We start from the raw sequence: 19,972 nt of genomic DNA on the forward strand, positions 1-19,972 counted from the left end.
ATTGAGTCCAACATACCTATATTACAGATGTGGAAAATGAGGCCCGGAGAAATTAAATGACTTGCCAAGGCACAATGTTGGTTTGTGGAGGAAGCGGGAATTGAACCAGGTCTCTGATGCTCAGCAGAAAACAGATCTTGGAGCCATACATTCTTAAGTTGAATCTCAGCTCTGCAACTTACTAGCTGTAACCTTGGCAAAGTTACTCTCTTTCCTTAGAAGTATAATAATAAATACTTCCTAGGTCAATAGGAGGATTAAATGAAATGATAATACATAAAGCACTTGACCCAGTGACTGTAAAGGAATAAAACCTCAATGGATAGGTTATTTGCTTTTACTATTGTTGATACGAGGAAAAGCCTTAGCAAAAAGGACAAAATGCTACATTCTATGTTGCTCTCAAATGATTAAATCCACACTTGTTACAGCCAGGATGGCCGAGGCTCTGTACCAAGTTGCAGACTTGTCCCAGGTCAGTTAGCTGCTCTGTGTTCCGGGCCCTCCCCACAGAAGGCACACGTAAAGGACTCTGCACCACCCTCTCACTCTGCTGTCTCTGCTCTCGGAGGTTCTGGCTGAGACATGACAGCTCTGATTTCTGTCAATCCTGCTCCACTAACTGGAGCCCCAGCTCCCTGTGAGATGAGGGTAACAGTAGAACCTACCTCATGGGGTTGTTGTGAGGGTTAAATGAACAAATCCCTAGTGCAGGGTAAGCCCTCAAGATACAGGAGCTATGATGTTGACCAGGCAAGCCATCTATCCCAGGGTGTCAGGAGACACAAAAAAGAATCAGCTGCGTTTTTCGCCGACAGGGTGCTTCAGTCCAGTGGGGGATAGTCAGAGGCCACGCCTTCCTTTCTATTTTTCCCCATGCTGTCACATTTCAGGCCCGGATTGGGGCCCAGGGGGCCAAGTGATTCTGACTGTTTGATCCTGCAGGGAAGCTGGCTCTAAAAATGACCAGGCCAGACCTGCTAGGTCTGAACCCACACACACTCTCACCTCTTTTAGTGAGAACCCCATTCCCAGCGCTGCAGAATCCCTGACTACCTCAGGCTGCTGGAGCCAAAGCATCACATGCTCTGAATAATAAGGCCATCCAGAAAGTTCCCTGCGGCGAGCTGGGCACCACACTCTGGTCTGCACCCTTGGGGCCAGGCAGCCAAAAATATCATAAAAGGCCTGCCCTCAAAGCCGAGCTCCTGTCCCCGGTATGCTGGAGCCATGGGGCACAGGGAGTTTCAATATCCAGTTCCTTCCTTTTCCTGATGCCTTCTCCTCTCAATGAAACCACGCATATTTTTCACCCAAGACCCTATTTTTACAGAGCCTAACAAAACATGTTCCCACTTGGCCCCATGACCATCGGTCCCAATTTCCCCAACCCTAGAGAATGAAAACCATTAAGGATCAGAGAAAGGATTGCGAGATGAATGAAACCAGTTAAATGTATTTGGTTCTCCTGTAGAAGCAGGAGCGAAGTTGTTCTTTCAAGCTGGTATCAAAGCTGTCGACTTGTAGCTGCTCACAGGCTGCAGGCTGGAGACACAGCCGGTCAGATGGTGTATTTGCTATGCACAGCGATCTCTTCGTGGGCAGGGGCTATGTCTGCTTCCCCACTCTGCCCAGCACTCAGCACCCAACACAGTGCCTAGCACCGAATAGTCAATCAAAAAATACCTAGGAAGCGAATGAAGTTGCTTGGTCAGACAGTTAGCCGACGGGTTTAGATGTCTCTGTTGCACACTTTCATAACAGCCTGAACTGTTCCTTCTCAGTGCTTATCATGCTTGTAATTAAATAATTACATGTGCAATTATTTGTTTAATGTGTGCCTCCCTGACAAGACTGTCAGCAACCTGGAGGCAGGGACTGCCCCCAGTGTTGTTCACTATTCTATCCCCAGTGCTTGGAATGGGATTTGGCATATACCTGGCACTCAATGAGTATTTGTTGAATGAATAAATGAACACAGATGGCAAAGATGGCCACAGCCAGTGGGTCAACCCATCTGTCAATCTTGAGGGCCAACACTGCCGAAGGTGCTGAGTCCACTACCAGGCCAAAGGAAGCTGCCCTTAGGCCCTTTATTTCAAGATGCTGGCAGTGTTATGAGAAAGCGTAGGGAGGGGCGCCTAGGTGGCTCAGTCCATTGAGCGTCTGACTTGGGCTCAGGTCCTGATCTCGCAGTTTGTGGGTTCGAGCCCTGCATCAGGCTCTGTGCTAAAGGCTCAGAGCCCAAAGCCTGCTTCAGATTCTGTGTGTCTCTCTCTCTCTGCCCCTTTCCAGCTTGCGCTCTGTCTCTCTCTCTCTCTCAAAAATAAACATTTTTTAAAAATTAAAAAAAAAAAAGAAAGCATAGGGAGAGGGGTTTGCTAATACCCAGGCTCAGCTGTTCTTAGAAAGAGCCTGCCCCCTAGGAAGTCTACCCATTTACAAGAGAGACAAAATGGAGTGGGAAGCAGCCTTTGTCTGCTGTTTAACTGGAGCCTTCTCTTTGCCTCTGGTTGGCGATTTGGGACAGTTGGGCTAGAAGTAGATGGACGATTTCAGCCTGGAGTTCATGGAATCTACTTCGCAGAGTTGTTATAGGACAAAAGAAGTAAATAGATGTGGAAATCTTAACCACAGGACCTAACAGTGCACCAGTGCTCAGGAATGCTATGTGGGGCTACTGTTGTTGCTCTCAATCCTCTGCCTCCCACGGCTGCCCTGTGATGAAGGGCACCTTGGATGGAGAACTTCACGGTGGAAGTCTGGTGATAGGTGCTGGGCTTCACCAGAGCATCCCCTGGGACCAACCTGACCACACAGCAGGCAAGAGGGAGTGAATCATCTAAGTGATAGAAAGACAACTCAAACTGACTTAGGCAAAAGTTGGCCAACACATCCCTTAAGTCCAGATAGCAGTCTTACTTCATGTACAGCTGGATCCAGGAGCTCCAATACTATCAGGATGTCTCCTCCCTGACTCCATCACTCCATACTGCTGTCTTCTGTACGAGCTCCAGTCTCAGAGAGGCTCAACACCCCACGTGGCTTACATCCCATCTCAAGTACCAGAAAAGAGAAAGTATCCCCTCTCCAAAGTTGAGATCAAACCCCCAGAATTGAGTCTCATTGGCTGTAATTGAGTCATATGACTACTCTGAAGCCACGACTATGGCCAGTGGTTGCAAGGCTCTGATGGCAGAGCGAGTCACATGCCCACCTCTAGGCAATAGGCTGGAGTCAGTTCGGTGGATGGGGAGGGGAGGGTCCCCAAGCAACATAGAGTTGTTGTTGCCAGAGCAGGGAGAATGTTGCTGGGGCAGCAAAATAAATATGCACTGCAGATTGCAAACCCTCTCTTTAGGTCAGATGACAAGAGCAATGGTACAGTGAGACCAAACAAACGTCAATTCTGTCAGACAAATAAAGTGATAGGATCTGGAAGGATTCCCAGAGGGCAATGGGGCATTACTCAGACATGTGCCCCAAACCCTGTTTTATAGGGATCATACCAGGGTGCCTCACTTGCTTCAGGCACTAAAATAGGGGAGGCCCCCCAAAGTTAGTAACCTAGGTAAATAATACTTGAACACAATATTTTAAAAACCAAAATGAATGCAAAAAATCCACGATGAACAAAATTAGGAACTTAGCACCAAGCTTGGTATATAGTTCTCAATAAAAGTTTGCATTATCATTTTTCATTCTGGGAGATTCCTAAGAGTAAGTTTACTGAGGAATCATGCACTATGGCAATAGTACAGTCTCCATTCATTCAACACCTGTTTATCGCCTGTTTATTATGAATGTGGCACCACGAGAGAGATACAGTTCATCTGGATCCTACCCCGGGGAGCTCATAGTCTGTAATCTGAATGGCAAGACCCACTGGCAAACATCACCTCCAAATATTGTGATTCGTGTTTTAATGAAGGCCCAGAAACCTGCTATAGGAGCCCAGGGGAAGGAGCTTTTTAAAAACCTTTATGTATTTATAAAAAGGTATATACCTGTGTGTGTGTGTGTGTGTGTGTGTGTATTTATATACATAATATATATTTATAAAATAAATAAGTCCTGGGGCTATACCATACAGCATGGTGACTATAGTTATAATATTGTATATTAGGAAGTTGCTAAGAGAGTATATGTTAAAAGTTCTCATCACAAGAAAAAAAATCGTAACTATGCATGGTGATGGATGGTAATTAGACTTATTGTGGTGATCATTCTGCAATATATACATGGACCGAATCATGGGTTGTACACCTGAAATAATATACTGTTACATGTCAATTATATTTCAGTATTAAAAAACCCTTTTTTTTTTAAATTTTTTTTTCAACGTTTATTTATTTTTGGGACAGAGAGAGACAGAGCATGAACGGGGGAGGGCCAGAGAGAGAGGGAGACACAGAATCAGAAACAGGCTCCAGGCTCTGAGCCATCAGCCCAGAGCCTGACGCAGGGCTCGAACTCACGGACCGCGAGATCGTGACCTGGCTGAAGTCGGACGCTTAACCGACTGCGCCACCCAGGCGCCCCAAAAAACCCTTTTTAAGGAAATGTTGAAACATACAGAAAAGTAGAAAGAATTGTAAACTGAATACATATTGATCATGTAGATTCAACAACTGTAAACATTTCACCATATTTACCTCATCTCACTATATGTTAAATTTGTGGCTAAACCATTTTAAAGTGAATTACAGATATTCTAACACTTGAGCCCTAAACACTTAGCATGCATTTCCAAAAGCCATAAGAATTCTCCTTCCATAACCACAGTAGACTTATCTCAACTCACAAAATTAACAATAATTTCCTTACATCATCTAATATCCAATTCATAGTCCAATTCCCCCCATTGTGTAACAACATGGTCTTTATAGCTTTAAAAGAAAAGTGAACCAAGATACAGTCAAGAATCACATGGGGGGCCTAGGTGGATCAGTCAGTTAAGCGTCAGACTTTGGCTCAGGTCATGATCTCAGTTTGTGGGTTTGAGCCCCTTGTCAGACTCTGTGCTGACAACTCAGAGCCTGGAGCCTGCTTTGGATTCTGTGTCTCCCTCTCTGCCCCTCTCCCGCTTGCACTCGCTCTCTCTCTCAAAAATAAATAAACGTTAAAATAAAAACTTTAAAAAGAATCACATCTCATATTTAGTTGTTGGACTCTTAGATCTCTTTAAATCTAGAACCTCCTCTCCCATTGCTTTTGCTTTGTTTTCACGACATTGACTTTTAAGAGATCATGCCAGTTGTCTTATAAATTGTCCCACATTCTGGATTTGTCTGGTTGCTTTTCTGGGTGTTATTTAATGTGTTCCTCTACCCCTGAAATTCCAGTAAACTGCAGCCAGCTCTAAAGACCTGATTATATTTACACTCAACATTTTCGGCAAGAGCCAAAATAGGTAAAACTGTGAAGTCTACTGCATCCTGTTGGGAGGCATGAAATGCTGGTTGTCCCACCACTGGGGATACTGTGTGGTCCCTGGGTTAAGGTGGTGACAGGCAGGTAGAGGAGGAAGCAACTGGGAAGGATGGTTAAGTCTTCACAGTGACGTTTAAAAAAATTTTTTTAAATGTTTATTTACTTTTGAGAAAGAGAGAGACAGAGTGTGAGCCAAGGAGGGGCAGCGAGAGAGAAGGAGACACAAAATCGGAAGCAGGCACCAGGCTCTAGCTGTCAGCACAGAGCCAACGCGGGGCTCGAACCCACGAACCGTGAGGTCATGCCTTGAGCTGAAGTCTGGTGCTTAACTGACTAAGCCACCCAGGCGCCCCCACAGTGACATTTGAATAGGGCTTTAAAGGGTGTGTAGGAGCCTACCGGGTGGAGAAAAGGGAAGAGGAAGGGTTTTCCAGGTATACATGCAGGCACAGTGTTGGGAAAGAGAATGATTGGCTTTAGGAAGTAGGAGGTGGTAGCCAAATGTGGTTGAGAGCTGTCATAACAACACCAAGCACTTAGGGTGAGTTTACCATGTTCCAGGAACTATCCTAAGTGACTCATTTAATTCTTCACACAGTCCTATGGAATGGGTGCTACCACCCCCATTTTAAGGGTGTGGAGTCACAGTTGAGTGATATGTGGTAACTTGCCTAAGGTCACATAGCTAGAAACAGGCAGACTCGGGATTTGAATCTGGGTGCCTGACTCCTGGGCCTCTGCATTTAAAAATCACCAAGTTCTGTGTTGAGGTCACAGGGCAAAGCAGCTGGGGAGGCAGGTTGGGGGCAGGTGGAGACAGGCCTTCTAGTCACTCTGAGTTTGGGTGTTCTTCCCGCCGCAGTGGGGAGCCAGTGAAGGTTTCCGGGTTTGGGCATGGCTGTGTCTGGGAACGCACACCCTGGAACTCAGCCCTGTGAAGGATGAGTGGACAGCTGCTGGGGTGAGCTGTTAGGGGGAAGGGTGGGCGTCCCTTCAGGCGAGCGGGACTCTGGTGAACAGAGATCGAGGGAGGAATTCAAGTGTCTCCCGGACCTGTGCGCGGACCCTCAACTCTCCCGGGCGTCGGAGGGTTGGGGGAAGGGGTTAGAGGTGGGAAGAGGGGGTGGGGTGGGCTAGGTTCTGCGGGACGCCTGCAGCCTTCCCGTGCGCACTCAGCCACCGGGGCGGGCTGGAGCCGGCTGGGCGCGGCACTCCGGGACCCCAGCGCCCTGCGAGCCGCCCCGGTTTCCACCGCATCGTCTCCCCGTCCCAGCAACTGGTCGGCCACATCGCGGTGAGTCGTGAGTGGCAAAGACCGGGTGGAGGGACCAGCTTTAACCTCCGAGAGCCAGCGGGCGGGGGGGGGGGGGGGGGGAGCGACGGGCCCAGGATCAGTCAGATCTCAGCAGAGGCAGGACTAGAAGTTGCGTGGTGCCTCTTAATTCTAAATCCGCTTCTTTTTCAGGATGGAGTCTATTTCAGAATCAAAGAGGGATCAAGACAAAACCGCTTTGGACTAGCCACTGGGAATGCCAAACACTCTGGGGACTACCTCCTTTTTAAAATTTATTATCTCCCCATTTGAGGAAGCCTCTCTGAGGGACGGGGCGGCCACAGAAGCGGGGGTTCCGGGCAGACCCCTGGCTGGCTCCTGTGGCACAGCCCCTCAGCCAGTGCGTCTGTCATCCCCTCCTGGCCTGCGTGTCCTGAGGGGCACGACCAGTCGGGGAGGTGGGGGTGCCCACCGTGTTGGGGACTCCCAGCTGTCTGGGCTCTGGCTGTTCTCCCTTCAGCCTAGACAGGGAAGGTGCGGGGATGGAGTGGAACTGCTCTGGGGCCAGGCTGCCTGGTTCAAATCTCTGCCCTCACTCACCAGCCGTGCAACCTTGAGCTGAGCACTTCCCCCTCTCTGTGCTTCTATTTTTTCAAAATTTTTTTTGAAAATATTTTTAATGTTTATTTTGGAAAGACAGAGAGAGACAGAGCACAAGCAGGCGTGGGGCGGAGAGAGAGGGAGACACAGAATCTGAAGCAGGCTCCAGGCTCTGAGCTGTCAGCACAGAGCCCCACTGCGGGGCTTGAAGTCACGAACTGGAAGATCAGGACCTGAGCCAAAGTCGGACACTTGACCGACAGAGCCACCCAGGCACCCCCTATTTTTTCATTTTTAAATTGGTGAAAATAACAGTGCTTCCTAGGGTTTGGTATGAGGATTAAGTAACATAAGTATTCAAGAGCCTAGCAAGGTGCTTGCCACATGATAAAGGCTGGTTATTATTTTTATTTTTTAAATGTTTATTTATTTAGTGCATGGGGGGGGGGGCACAGAGTGAGGGAGAGAGAAAATCCCAAGCAAGCTCCATGCAGAACCCCAAACCAGGCTCCATCTGATCTGACTAACCCATGAGATCATGACCTGAGCTGAAATCAATTGTCCCACGCTTAACAGACTGAGCCATCCAAGGTTCCCCAAGCTGGTTATTATTATTAATCTGGGAGTCGGGAGGCTTGGATGCCTGGCACTCATTTACCTATGAATCGGACAAACATTCCAGATCCTGAATAAAACCTGCCTTCTCCACAAAGTCCACCCAGATTAACTGCACTGTTTAAAGCCTTCCTTGATTCACAGAATCTAAAGCACAGCTGACATGATCTAAACTAACTATAACTGGGGTGGGGAAGAGCAGCCTGGTTACCCCCTTCCCCACAGCACTAACCTAGACTCAGAAGGCTTGGGGGTTGTAGTGCAGCCCCCCACTAGCTACTTACTCGGATAACTCACTTCATCTTTGTGATTCAGTATCCTCTTCCAATGGGGGGTAATAATTCCTCTTTTATCTGCCTTGCAAGACAAAAAATTCAGATTCCTGACTACTTTGAGAATGGAAGGAAACAAGCATATAAAATGTTTTTTTCAAAGCATATTTAATAACCCAGAAAAATGATGCCAACATGCAATGTTTACTTCTCCGTTGTAAATTTCTTATTTAAATTTTTTACAGAAAGATGCATTATTATATTCTCACGGTAAAACATTCATAGGATAATGTTCATCAAAAAAGGGCAATCAACTGTATATGAAATGTGACCCCTACTTCATTTTTTAAAAGTATAAATACACTGAAAAAAATAATAAAGGTGGGGAGCCTGGGTGGCTCAGTCCGTTAAGCATCCGACTTCAGCTCAGGTCGTGGTCTCGGGAGTTCGAGTGCCTCATCCGGCTCTGTGCTGACAGCTCGGAGCCTGGAGCCTGCTTCAGATTCTGTGGCTCCCTCTCCCTGCCCCTCCCCTGCTCGTGCTCTCTCTCTCTCTTTCAAAGAATAAATAAACATTAAAAAAATTTAAAAAAATAAAAATAAAGGTAAGGAAATCCACCAACATATTAACAGAGTTACCTCTGGGTGGCAGGATTACTGATGATTACCTTCACCTCTATTTTTCTAAATTTTCCTTTTTCTAATAAGCATACGATTTTTGTAAACAGAAGAAAACTACAGTTTTTTTTAAATGTGTTTGAAAACAATCAAGGCCAAGCAAAAGCAAGTTAGAGGTCACCTATGTGTGAGTAATCAGAAACCTTTTAAGATTAATATTCTGCCTTTAGGAAGCACCCTGTCTCCCGACCATGGGTCAGTCCACGTTTTATCTTCTTTGAAAGCCCCATGCAGAGCTCCCCACTCTTTTGGCTTCCAGAACTTCACCAGCCTCCTTGGCCCAGAGTTCCTGCTTATGAAGTCAGGCCTGGCTTGGCCAGGGCAGCTGTGGGCTGTGCTCTGTGGAGCCGTAGAAGACCCTGAAATCCCGGCCATTACCAGCTCACTTAGTTAACTGAGGAGGCCTGTTATTTACCAGTTCAAAAAAAGAGCTGGGGCATTCGTGCTCCCTCACTTTGGGTTATTATGCCTTTTCTGGGTGTTCTTTACAGGCCATGAGGAACTTCTGAGTCCCCCCACAGCTTTACTGTGATTTACAGCTAAAGGTTTACAGCTCAAAAACCTTCAATGGCTTCTCATTTCCTTCAGTTGGTATTTGCCAACTTCCTTAGTCTGGCATTTCAATGCCTGTACCCTCTGAACCAAGTTTCCTTACATCTCCAGTGGGTCAATCAAATGGTCTTCTAGCCAGCTGCACAGTGGGCCACGAAGGAAGAGTAATAAGCAAGGAAAGCTGGGTGTAAGAACGCACTGGGGAAAGGTAGGGGCTGTGGTGAACTCCAGCAAGCACAGACTTTCCAAAGGGACTGTCACTTTTCAGTGCCAGTCAATTGTTCGTTGGTGGCATCTTCCAGTTTTTTAAAGAAGATCAGGAAATCCGGATCTTTATGTGAAATCTCATGATTTTTAAAAAAATATTGGCAGCTAATTCACAAAACACATTTAGCCAGTCTGCTGATGGTAATTTGTGACTGGTCATAGGAACACACTGAACTCTTCTCTCTCTCTATACCTTTGCTTTTGCTGTTCCCACTGCCAAGAACACCGTCCCACCCATCTGAATCTGGTGAACTCCACCTATTCTGTCAGGTAGCTAAAACACCTCTTCCATGAGCACCCCTGGGTGACCTCTGCTGGAAGGGACATCTCCCTCCTTGGGGCTGCACCAGTCATTCAGCTCTGTGCCTGTCCATCTCATGCCATAGCTATTTCCACGAGTCCGATCTCCCCTGGTAGATAATGAGCTCCTGAAATACTCAACAAATATTTATGGAGCACCTGCTTTGTTGCAGGCACCAGGCTAAGCACTGGGAATCCAGAACTAGATGGATAGACGTTGCCTTGATGGAATATAGAGTCTACTACAGGGGGAAGATTTTAAATAAACCATTCCCAAGATACCTAATTCCAATTGTGATGAGTTTTATGAAGTTAAGAAAGTTTATAAAGGAGCTTAATCCAGGCAGGAGGATTAAGCAGGTCACGAGGCAGCTTGGGGGAAGGAAGCATTAGCACTCGGGCTGCTACATAAGGTTGCATAGTTTGTATACCGCACAAAGGTAACCAGCTGAGAGGGCAGGCGAGAGCTGCTTGCTTGCCCAAGCTGTGCCCTTTTCTAATTTGCAGAAAGGCAGGGGACAGTGTTTAGTTCCTCTGACCCCCCGACCTCCCTCCCCCACCCAGCCAAAAGCTGCTCTAAATAAATGTAGAATCTAAGTAAAAATGGTGACTTCCCTATTTATGTGCAGCCTCAAGAGATGGAACCATTCTCCCTTTCTACCAGAATATACCCCCGAAATCCTTACTTGAAAGATTCTGGGGGTCAAGGAGGGCATCTCTGAGGAAGTGACATTGGAACTGAGGCTGCAGGATAAGAGGCCAGGCAGGTAGAAGTATGAGGAACAACAGCATGTGCCAGGCCTCTGAGGAAAGTACTGTGGCAGACACCTAATAAATGTCCAGCATGAGACAGAGAGGGGAAGGACAGGAAGGGGTGGGCTGGGTAGTGATCATACCATGCATGGCCTAGGCCATATTAGGGGGGTTGATTTTTATCCTGAAATGTCTTATATACTCCCCCTCTCGAACCATGCTACTGATGGGTGTCACCGCTCATGGGCAGGCCCATAGAGTGCACGATACCAGAAACTACCTTTACAGAGCATCCATCATGAACCGTACACTATGCTGGGGCCACGTGTCCAGTCCATTCTTCCTTTCCCAGCCTCCTAAGGAAGTAAGTATTCTCAGTATTTTCTGATTCCAATTGCACAGATGAAGAAAACTGAGGCCCACAGAGGATGAGCCATCTGCCCAACATTACCTGGCAACTCAGGGGTGGGCAGGGATCTACGCCCAGGTCTGCGGGATTCTGAGCCCCTCCTTTGGGTTACCATGTAGCAATGACCCTCATGAATAAACAGAAGGCACAAGGAGTCCAGAGCCTTTGCCGGTCAGGGTGGGGACTCGGGGCTTGCAGTATTGGCATCATCTGGAAACTTGTCAGAAGTGTAGGCTTTGCAAGTTCTATCCCAGTACCACTGACTTAGAATCTACATTTTACAAGACCCCTGTACACATCACAGGCTGAGAAGCACTAGAAAGCAGTCCAAGCAATAATAACCCTTCCACAACAGCCTAGTGTCTCGCAGGCCAGGTCTCCTGTGACTTGAAAACAGCTTATTATAACCAAATTTGTCAGAATTGCCAACTGTTCCATCCATCCACCTGCCCCAGTTTTGCCTTCTGTTGTGACTCCAAGAGAAAGACTATTAGAATATACCATCAACTCCAGGGAGGGGTTTCTGCTCAATTTCTTACTATGATCTCACCCAGGAATAAATATAAAGCCGTTTGACCCTTCTCCGGGCTAATTTCTGCTCCAAATCATCTTCCATTGGGGGCCCACTCTGACCCCCAGATCATGTTCTGGGACCCACCTTTCACAAGACAATTCCCTTTCTCTGTCTGCATATCTGAGGAGGCAAAATGGCTTGTCAGAAAAGATTAATGGGTGAGAAAAAGCTGGAATCTCTTTAGCATTAAGGCCACATGTTGTGTGACTCTGGGAAACTTCCACCTCCACTTCCTCACCGGCATCTGAGAAATGGGTAGCTTGGACAGAACTAGGAGTCGCTAGATCAAGGGTTTGGCAGGTAACATAAAGGAAGTTGAGTGGCCTAGGTGAAATAGAAAAGGATAGAAGGAGATGAAACAGAAATAGTGGGGACTGTGGCAATGACTGAAGGCAATGCCCTGACTAAAAAAGGCAGCTACACCTAGCATTAGGCAACTGTTGTCCTGGGAAATAGGGGTCCAGTGTTGTTAGGGATTCTAATTTCTCAAGTGTTGCGAATCTGATTTTCCCACTCTGTGAAATATCATATGGTTTTTCAATGCTGGCATCTGGCTAAAAATTAGACACTCTGTGGGTCACATAAGAGATCAGGAGCACGGCACATCTGCCCGTGGGCCGTCAGCTTGAGATGCCTGGCCTGGATGCCACCCTAATGTGGTAAGCTTAGGACTCCATTCTACGTGTAGATCTTTTAGAATGCCGCAAAGCGGCTGCTGCAAGAGCGGCCGAATCCGCGCCCTCCGGGGCTGGCCACCCCTCCCCACCGCGGCCCCGGCCCCCATCGGTGCCCCCTCCCAGGCCTCTCCGGCAGAGGGGCTTGCACGGGGACTCCGACCCGTTCGCGGTGCCGGTGATGGGGCGCACGACGTCGCTTTCTTCTCACTCTCCCTACCTGCTCGCCCGCTGCCGCCGTACGCCGCAGCGATGACTCAGCCTCCGGCGGCCCTGGCGCGGCGGGGGAGGGGCGAGGGCGAGGGTGGGGAGGAGAGGGAGGAGGAAGGAGGGTAGACGGGAAAGGGAGGGGGCTGAGAGGCGGCAGAGGAGGGAGGGGGGAGGAGAGGGGCGGAGCAGAGGGGAAGGAGGGGGAGAGGCGGAGAGGAGGAGTGGGAGGGCGGAGAGGGGAGGCGAGAGGAGAGAAAGGGGCGGGGCTCCGGGAGGCCGAAGCCCCACCCCCCCGCTGCTGGGGGCCTGCGGACTGCTGGCTAGCAGGGTGCGGGAAGCGGGGTGGAGAATAGTGGAGGGGCGCGGCTGGGAGGAGAAGGGAGGGTCGTATGCTACCCCCCATTGATCCCCTCTCTCGAAAACGCTTGTGGAAGTACACCCCCTAGCCACACCCACAGGCCACCCTTGCCCTTGCTGGAGCAGTGCCAGGGAATGCACCTTTAGCCACTAAAGGTAGCCCAAGAGCCCAAGAGACCGAGATGAAAGAGCCGGAGCCCTGCATCCTGGGGCCTTGCGGGTGAGAGAAAACCTACGTCGCCTATCCACAAGTGCAAATTTAAAGGGAGAAATGATCTAGTGGCACATTGTGCTGGGCTTACACAAATAAGTAGCTGGAAACACAAGGTGGGATTTGGAAGGTGCCCTAAGGAAGTTTCCTTAGCAACTTTCTGATAATATAAATGAATCTATGAATGAATAAAACGTGCTGTGGGAACATACTTGTGTGTCTATGAGGGGCTAATGTCTTTATGTGTGTTCATGTGTGTTTGGGAGGATGTATAGGAGTGTGTGTGTGTCTTGGGTGATGTATGTACTCGTATGTTTATGCATGTAAGTGCATTGATAGCTTCGTATGCATCTGTGTGCCCAGAATGTGTCTTTGTGTATATGTATAGGTGTTTATGTGCCTTAATATTAAACTTGTGTGTCGGTGAGATCTAGGGGCACGCCTGAGTTTGTATGTAAATATATATATATGTACAAGAATTTATATATTTGTGTATGTGACTACGTACTCCTTAGGTGTGTATTGCTTTTATGTGTCAATGTCATATGTGGGCAGGGCCGGGGAGCGGGAGAGCATGTGTCTTGGTGAGACTGTGTTATGGTGATGTGTCTGTGTGTATGAGAATACATTTGGGTCTGACCAGGGCTCCAGTATGTCTTGAGGCTGCAAGTGTGTGTCTGTGTGTATGAATGAGAACGTATGTGTTTTTCGGAGTCTGTATGGATGTAACTATGTGTGTGTCTTGATGTATCTCTGTAGCTATCCTGCGGATTCCGTCTGAGATAAGGAGCATGTGATTCTTTGTTTCCAGTTTTACTGAAAAATAATTAACACACATTGTGTAAGTTGAAGGTGTGCAGCATGATGGCTTGATTTACATATATTGTGAAATGATTACCACAATAGGTTCAGCTAACATCCATCTTCTTACGTAGATACAATTAAAAGAAAAGAAAGAAGAAAAAAGGAAAAAAATTTTCTCCATGTGGTGAAAACTCTTAGGATTTACTCGTAACAATGTTCTGAGGTATCATACAGGAGTGTTAGCTATAGTCATCATGTGGTACATTACATCCCTAGTCTAACTGGAAGTTTATATTTTTTGGACCACCTTCCTCCATTTCCCCCTCTGCCCCCCACTTTGGTAACCACAAGTCTGATCTCTTTTTCTTTTTTTTTTTTTTTTTTTTTTTTTTTTTTTTAATTTTTTTTTCAACATTTATTTATTTATTTTTGGGACAGAGAGAGATAGAGCATGAACAGGGGAGGGCCAGAGAGAGAGGGAGACACAGAATCGGAAACAGGCTCCAGGCTCCGAGCCATCAGCCCAGAGCCTGACGCGGGGCTCGAACTCACGGACCGCGAGATCGTGACCTGGCTGAAGTCGGACGCTTAACCGACTGCGCCACCCAGGCGCCCCTGATCTCTTTTTCTATCAGTTGTTTTTTATTTTTGTTTTTAGAGTCCACATTTAAGTGAGATTATACAGTATTTATGTTTCTTTGACTTATTTCACTTAGCATAATGTCTTCAAGATCCAGCCAGGTTGTGGCAAATGATAGGATTTCCTTGTTTTTTTTAAGGATCATGTGATTTTTTTTTTTTTTTACTGTTTATTTATTTTTGAAAGACGAGCATGAGCAGGGGAGGAGCAGAGAGAGAGGGAGACACAGAATCTGAAGCAGGCTTCAGGCTCTGAGCTGTCAGCACAGAGCCCCATGAGAGGCTCAAACCCACGAACTGTGAGATCATGAACTGAGTGGAAGTCAGACGCTTAACCAACTGAGCCACCTAGGTGCCCCACGGGTAATTCTTTAAGTTTACATCTTTATTTTGAAGGGGGGAGGGACAGGGAGGGAGGGGGACAGAGGGTCCAAAGCAGGCTCTGAGCTGTCAGCACAGAGCCTGACGTGGGGCTTGAACCCACAAGCCTTGAGATTATGACCTGAGCCGAGGGCAGACACCGAACAGACTGAGCTACCCAGGCGCCCCATGGCCATGTGATTCTTAAGGGTTGGGCTAGTGGAGGTGCTTCTTGGAGGAAGAGGCCCTTGGCGGGCATGGGGTGGGGACCGTGGAAGTAGGAAAAAGATCTGGTTGTGCCAGCCCAGTGACCATCCAGAGTAGTGACAGGTTGGGCCAACAATGTAGGCTAAAGCAAGACCTTGAATGCCAAAATGATTCTTTGCGGCCTCCTTGGGCCCTCCCAGGTGCTTGGTCTGTTTCTCTAGTGGCCTCCTCACTGTTTATCTTGCCAGTGCTCTTCTGCAGAGTGCACGTCCTTGGTAATTAACAATAGCAACATTATGGTGCACTCACTGTATGCTAGACCCCCAAAGTCATGAATGGGCATTGGTTCAGTTCTGTGAGGCAGATATCTAATATCCCCAGTTTTACAGAGGGGAAACTGAGTTGGTCAAGTGCCTATTCCTGTTTACACAGCTAAGAAGGTGCCTCTGGTGCCTCGGACTCCAGAGGCTGCCTCCTTCTCAACTGCTAGACCAGGGTCTTGCAAGCTTGGCATTATTAACATTTGAGGCCAGATAATCCAGTGATGCGGGGCTGCGCTGGGCACTGTGGGATGTCCAGCAGCATCGTCAGTCTCTACACACTGGATGCCAGTAGCAACTCCCTCCCCAGTTGTGACAAGCAAGATGTCTCCAGATAGTTCCAAATGTCGGAACGTCTGGGTGGTTCAGTCGGTTGAGCGTCCGACTTTGGCTCAGGTCATGATCTCGCGGTCTGTGAGTTCGAGCCCTGCGTCGGGCTCTGTGCTGACATCTCAGAGCCTGGAGCCGGGAGCCTGCTTCTGCTTCTGTGTCTCCCTCTCTCTCTGCCCCTAACCCACTCGCATTCTGTCTCTGTCTCTCTCAAAAATAAATCAACATTAGATAGTTCCAAATGTCCCCTGGGGACAGAATCACCCCTCCCCCCCCGACTGAGAACCACTGCCCCCCTGGATAAATGTTTCCTGAGGGGCTGCACTGTCTCCACCAGGTCAGTGGCTGCAGCTGTCACGGCGACCCTCATTTTCGTGCAGGTAGCCCCTTCCCTTTGCCACAAACAGAAGGTTTACCAGCTGGGCCACCTTGTTCAGCAACTGAACCTCTATGCACCCCAGCCACAGAAAGCTTGGCACTTCAGTGATACCTCTACAGCCCTTACTATTATCGTTCAAGTCACAGGGGTTTCCTGGGGTGCGAATGTGGAGAAAGAAGGCCCCACGCCAGCCAGCTCTCTGGCCCAGAGCTATAAATGCTGCTGCTGCTTCTGCGAGTTTGCTTTCCTGGTTCAGTGAGAATACAATGCTATAGTGTTGAGCCAAAACTGGTCCCGTTTGACGCTATCATCATTATGCAGTTTCATTTTTGCAAATAAAACAGCCTGACTCTCCCCATCAGCAGAGCCTGGTTTTAACGAGCAAGAGCTACATTACAGCCAGAGCAGGTGCTCAGGAAAGGCAAGGTGGAGCCATTAGCAGGGCTCTGCCTGTCCAGGCTTGGGCAGGGCATCCATGCTGCTGGGCAAGGGCCTGGATGGCAGCTGGAGGGGAGAGCCGTAGCAGTGCCAGGCAAGCAGGAGGCCTCAGGCTCCTGCTACAGACAAGACAGAGGCGACAACACCTGCAAAGGACTTTCACACCACTCCTGTCTCTGGCACTCCGGAAACTTTCATCTCTTGCCTGTGTGTTCCTGTACTGTGCTATCTCTCCCTGCACTCCTATTCTCCTGCAATCCCCGCGGTGTTCTATGTTCACAGGGCTTCCGTCCATTTCCTCTTGGGGGGCTGTAGAGCAAGGTGGTTAAAGACAGAGGTTCTGGCACCTCATTACCTGAGTCTGTGTGACCTTGGGCAAGGCACTTCACCTCTCTGTGCCTCAGCTTCCTCATGTCTAGAGTGGGGATACTGAGAGGCCCTATCTGGTAGGGCTAAATGAGATAGTACACGTAAAGGATACAAGACATCTACTGAGCCCTGAATAAATAGCAGCTACCACTATTGCTGTGATTCTTGATGAACAATGAATGCAAATGAGCACTTATTTATTTGCCGGGCCCTGTGCTAAGCCCCGGACAATTTTTTTCTCATTGGATCCCTTCAACAGCTCTGGAAGGAAAGTGCTATTATTAGCCTCACAGCAGAGAAAGGAAGCTCAGATACCATGATGCTAAGTGACTTACTCAGGGTGACAGAGCTAAGATGAATCTGAACCTGAGTGTTGTCACTGCAAAGTCTAACCACCCTGATCTTCTCCGCTGAAAGCAGATTTCTCCATAGGAAGGGGGGCTCCTCTCCAGCTGGGGTGTGCAGAGGAAATATGGGAGGCATGGAGAAGGCAGGGAGGTGCCTGGGCAGAAGGAGGGGGTCGGCTTAAAAGTTGCCCTTTTTCAGCTTTTGATGAAATCCCTAGCACAGTGGACTGTGGTCTCATGACCTCCGAGGGGTGGTGCCAAGTTTTTATCAGTGTATGAAGTTTATTTTTATTCTGAGCCAGGGTATATATTGTTCTGGTGCTTTTTGTTTGAATTGGGTTGTAGGAAAGGTACAGAATGCCATCACAGGGACAGACGGGAGGCCCGTTTTAGAGCTGATGCCAGAGAAAGATGGGGTGCTTATCAGGAGCTGTGAGAACGTGGCCAGGTGAGCGTATAAGAGAGGATGGTCTGTGCCGAAGTGTTCTTCCAACTCTCGGGGACCAAGAGAGTCATGTGGCAATTGTTTTGTTTTCCTTTAAAGATATCCAAGGTATCATTTTTCCTTGTGCTGTGATTGTGTAATTGTATTAGTTACCTATTGCTATGTAGCAAACGATCCCAAACCTTAGTGGCTTAAAACAATTATTTATTATCTCCCAAGTTCCTGTGGATCAGGAATTCAGGAGTGAGTTAGCTGCACAGGCTCTGGCTTGTAGTTGCTCATGGAGTACTAAGGTAGGTGCTAGCATAGATCTTTTGTAAAAGCAAAGTGGCATAATGCAACCTTTCCAAAAGTAAGGGACGACTATATATGGACATACGATTAGTTAACTATTTCCCCTATTGTTGTGTACTCGGCTTCTAAGTTTTTCTTGTTACCAATGAGGTTTCAGTGAACATTTTGGAGCCCGGAGCTCATCACATGCTGAGGGCTGTCCTAGGTACCTATTGTTTGTGTACCTCATTTAATCCTTCACCAGACAAAGGAAACTCAGCCAGACAACGACACTTTCAGGCTTTTGTCTAACTCAGAGTGCTTTTTAAGGATGGAGAATTCCTTGTTTTCTCAGCCCTAAAGTTCTTTATTCCACTAGGGCCCCTGAGGAGTACTTATCTTGCACTCTGCAAACCTGTGTTTAAAAAAAGGACAGGTCCTGGGGCGCCTGGGTGGCTCAGTCGGTTAAGCATCTGACTTCGGCTCAGGTCATGATGTTATGGTTTGTGAGTTCGAGCCCCGCGTCGGGCTCTGGGCTGACAGCTCAGAGCCTGCTTCAGGTTCTGTGTCTCCCTCTCTCTCTCTCTGCCTCTCCCCCAGTTGCACTCTGTCTCTCTGTCTCAAAAATAAATAAACAATAATAATAATAAAAAGGACAGCTTATCACTAGGCTCACAGTAGGTAGGGCCCACCAGACATGGCCCTGTAGCAGGCAGGATAGGCCAGGTTATGCTGCAGTGACAAACAACCCCGAGATAAGGGCTTAAGGCATTGGTCATGGGGTCGCCATAGGTTCTGTTGTGTGTTGTCCCCAACCTGAACACTGCCGGTTGCCGTTCCAGGAGGCAAGAGAGAATGTAGTCAAAGGCACACTGGCTCCTCAAGCTTCACCTGGAAGTGACTTGTTACTTCCTCTCACTCTTTTTTTTTTTTTTTTTTTTTTGATGAAGCAAATCCTATAGGCTTAACTCTAAAGGGGAAGTGACGTGTGTTCTCCTGTGTGCCCCAAGTGGAGAGAACTGGAATATTTGGTGAACAGCACGGATGACTGCCACAGGCCTTGTCCTCTGTTGATCACTGAAAACAGTCTGGCAATCCTAACCACATTTTGGAATAACGAAGTCCAGACCAGGAGTGCCCAGGGGTCTCTTAGCATTCTGTCCCTGAGGAAAGACCCTTGCCTGTAAACCCCCTCTTGCCCATACTGTGAAGCCCAGCTGCCTTGAATCTCTGGGGCCCCAGGATATAAGGAGAACAGAGGAGTCTGGGTCCAGGGACACAGTTGGATCCCACCCGTGACCAGGGGTACGGTGGTGGAGCTCTGAATTCTGAACTGTATTTGTCAGAGTGACTATGGGTCTGTGCTGTTGGGTAGTAGAAAGGGCATTTGACTCCTCTGTGACCTTGGAAATGTCATCTGGAAACAACCTACATGGACCTCAAAGGGGAATGGATATACCAGCTAGAATACTAAATACTAAAGAGAAATGATTCTGAGTATATATGTATGCAGATATACCTAGAAAACATAATGCTGAGAAGGGAGGGAAAAAAGCAAGTGGTGGAATGATATGATATGTGCAGTTTGATGCCATTTATGTAATTTTGAAATACATACACTAAACAATACTGCCCATATTGTGTTTTGCATACGATAGTCGATAGTGGATAGTGGGCTGGCTGAGGGGCTGTGGGGAGGAGGGACAGGGCAGAGATGGGGGCAAACGGGGCGTTGAGTCTATTTGTAATTAAAAAAATAAAAACACAGGATTAAGCAAATATAACTAATTCTTAACAGTTGTCAATTCTGAGGAGGAGACTTGGATGTTTGTAATATTACTGTTTGTATTTTTTGTGTGTTTTTAGAATGCAAGCTTGTGTTTT

At 47.8% G+C, this 19,972-nt stretch overlaps 2 long non-coding RNA genes across 2 annotated transcripts in view; one reads left to right on the forward strand and one right to left on the reverse strand.

The window, feature by feature from the left end:
- Positions 1-19,972, forward strand: part of LOC115523063 — a 68,599-nt gene that overhangs the window by 34,543 nt on the left and 14,084 nt on the right. The gene's annotated exons all lie outside the window — the stretch shown is intronic.
- Positions 1,437-12,745, reverse strand: LOC115523070. The gene is made up of 2 exons (XR_003971631.1): positions 12,620-12,745; positions 1,437-1,686 (listed from the first exon to the last, which is right to left on the reverse strand). It is a non-coding gene; the product is annotated as an uncharacterized LOC115523070 (long non-coding RNA).

Source organism: Lynx canadensis, chromosome A1, assembly GCF_007474595.2.
Source record: "Lynx canadensis isolate LIC74 chromosome A1, mLynCan4.pri.v2, whole genome shotgun sequence".
NCBI classification, from domain to species: Eukaryota; Metazoa; Chordata; class Mammalia; order Carnivora; family Felidae; genus Lynx; species Lynx canadensis.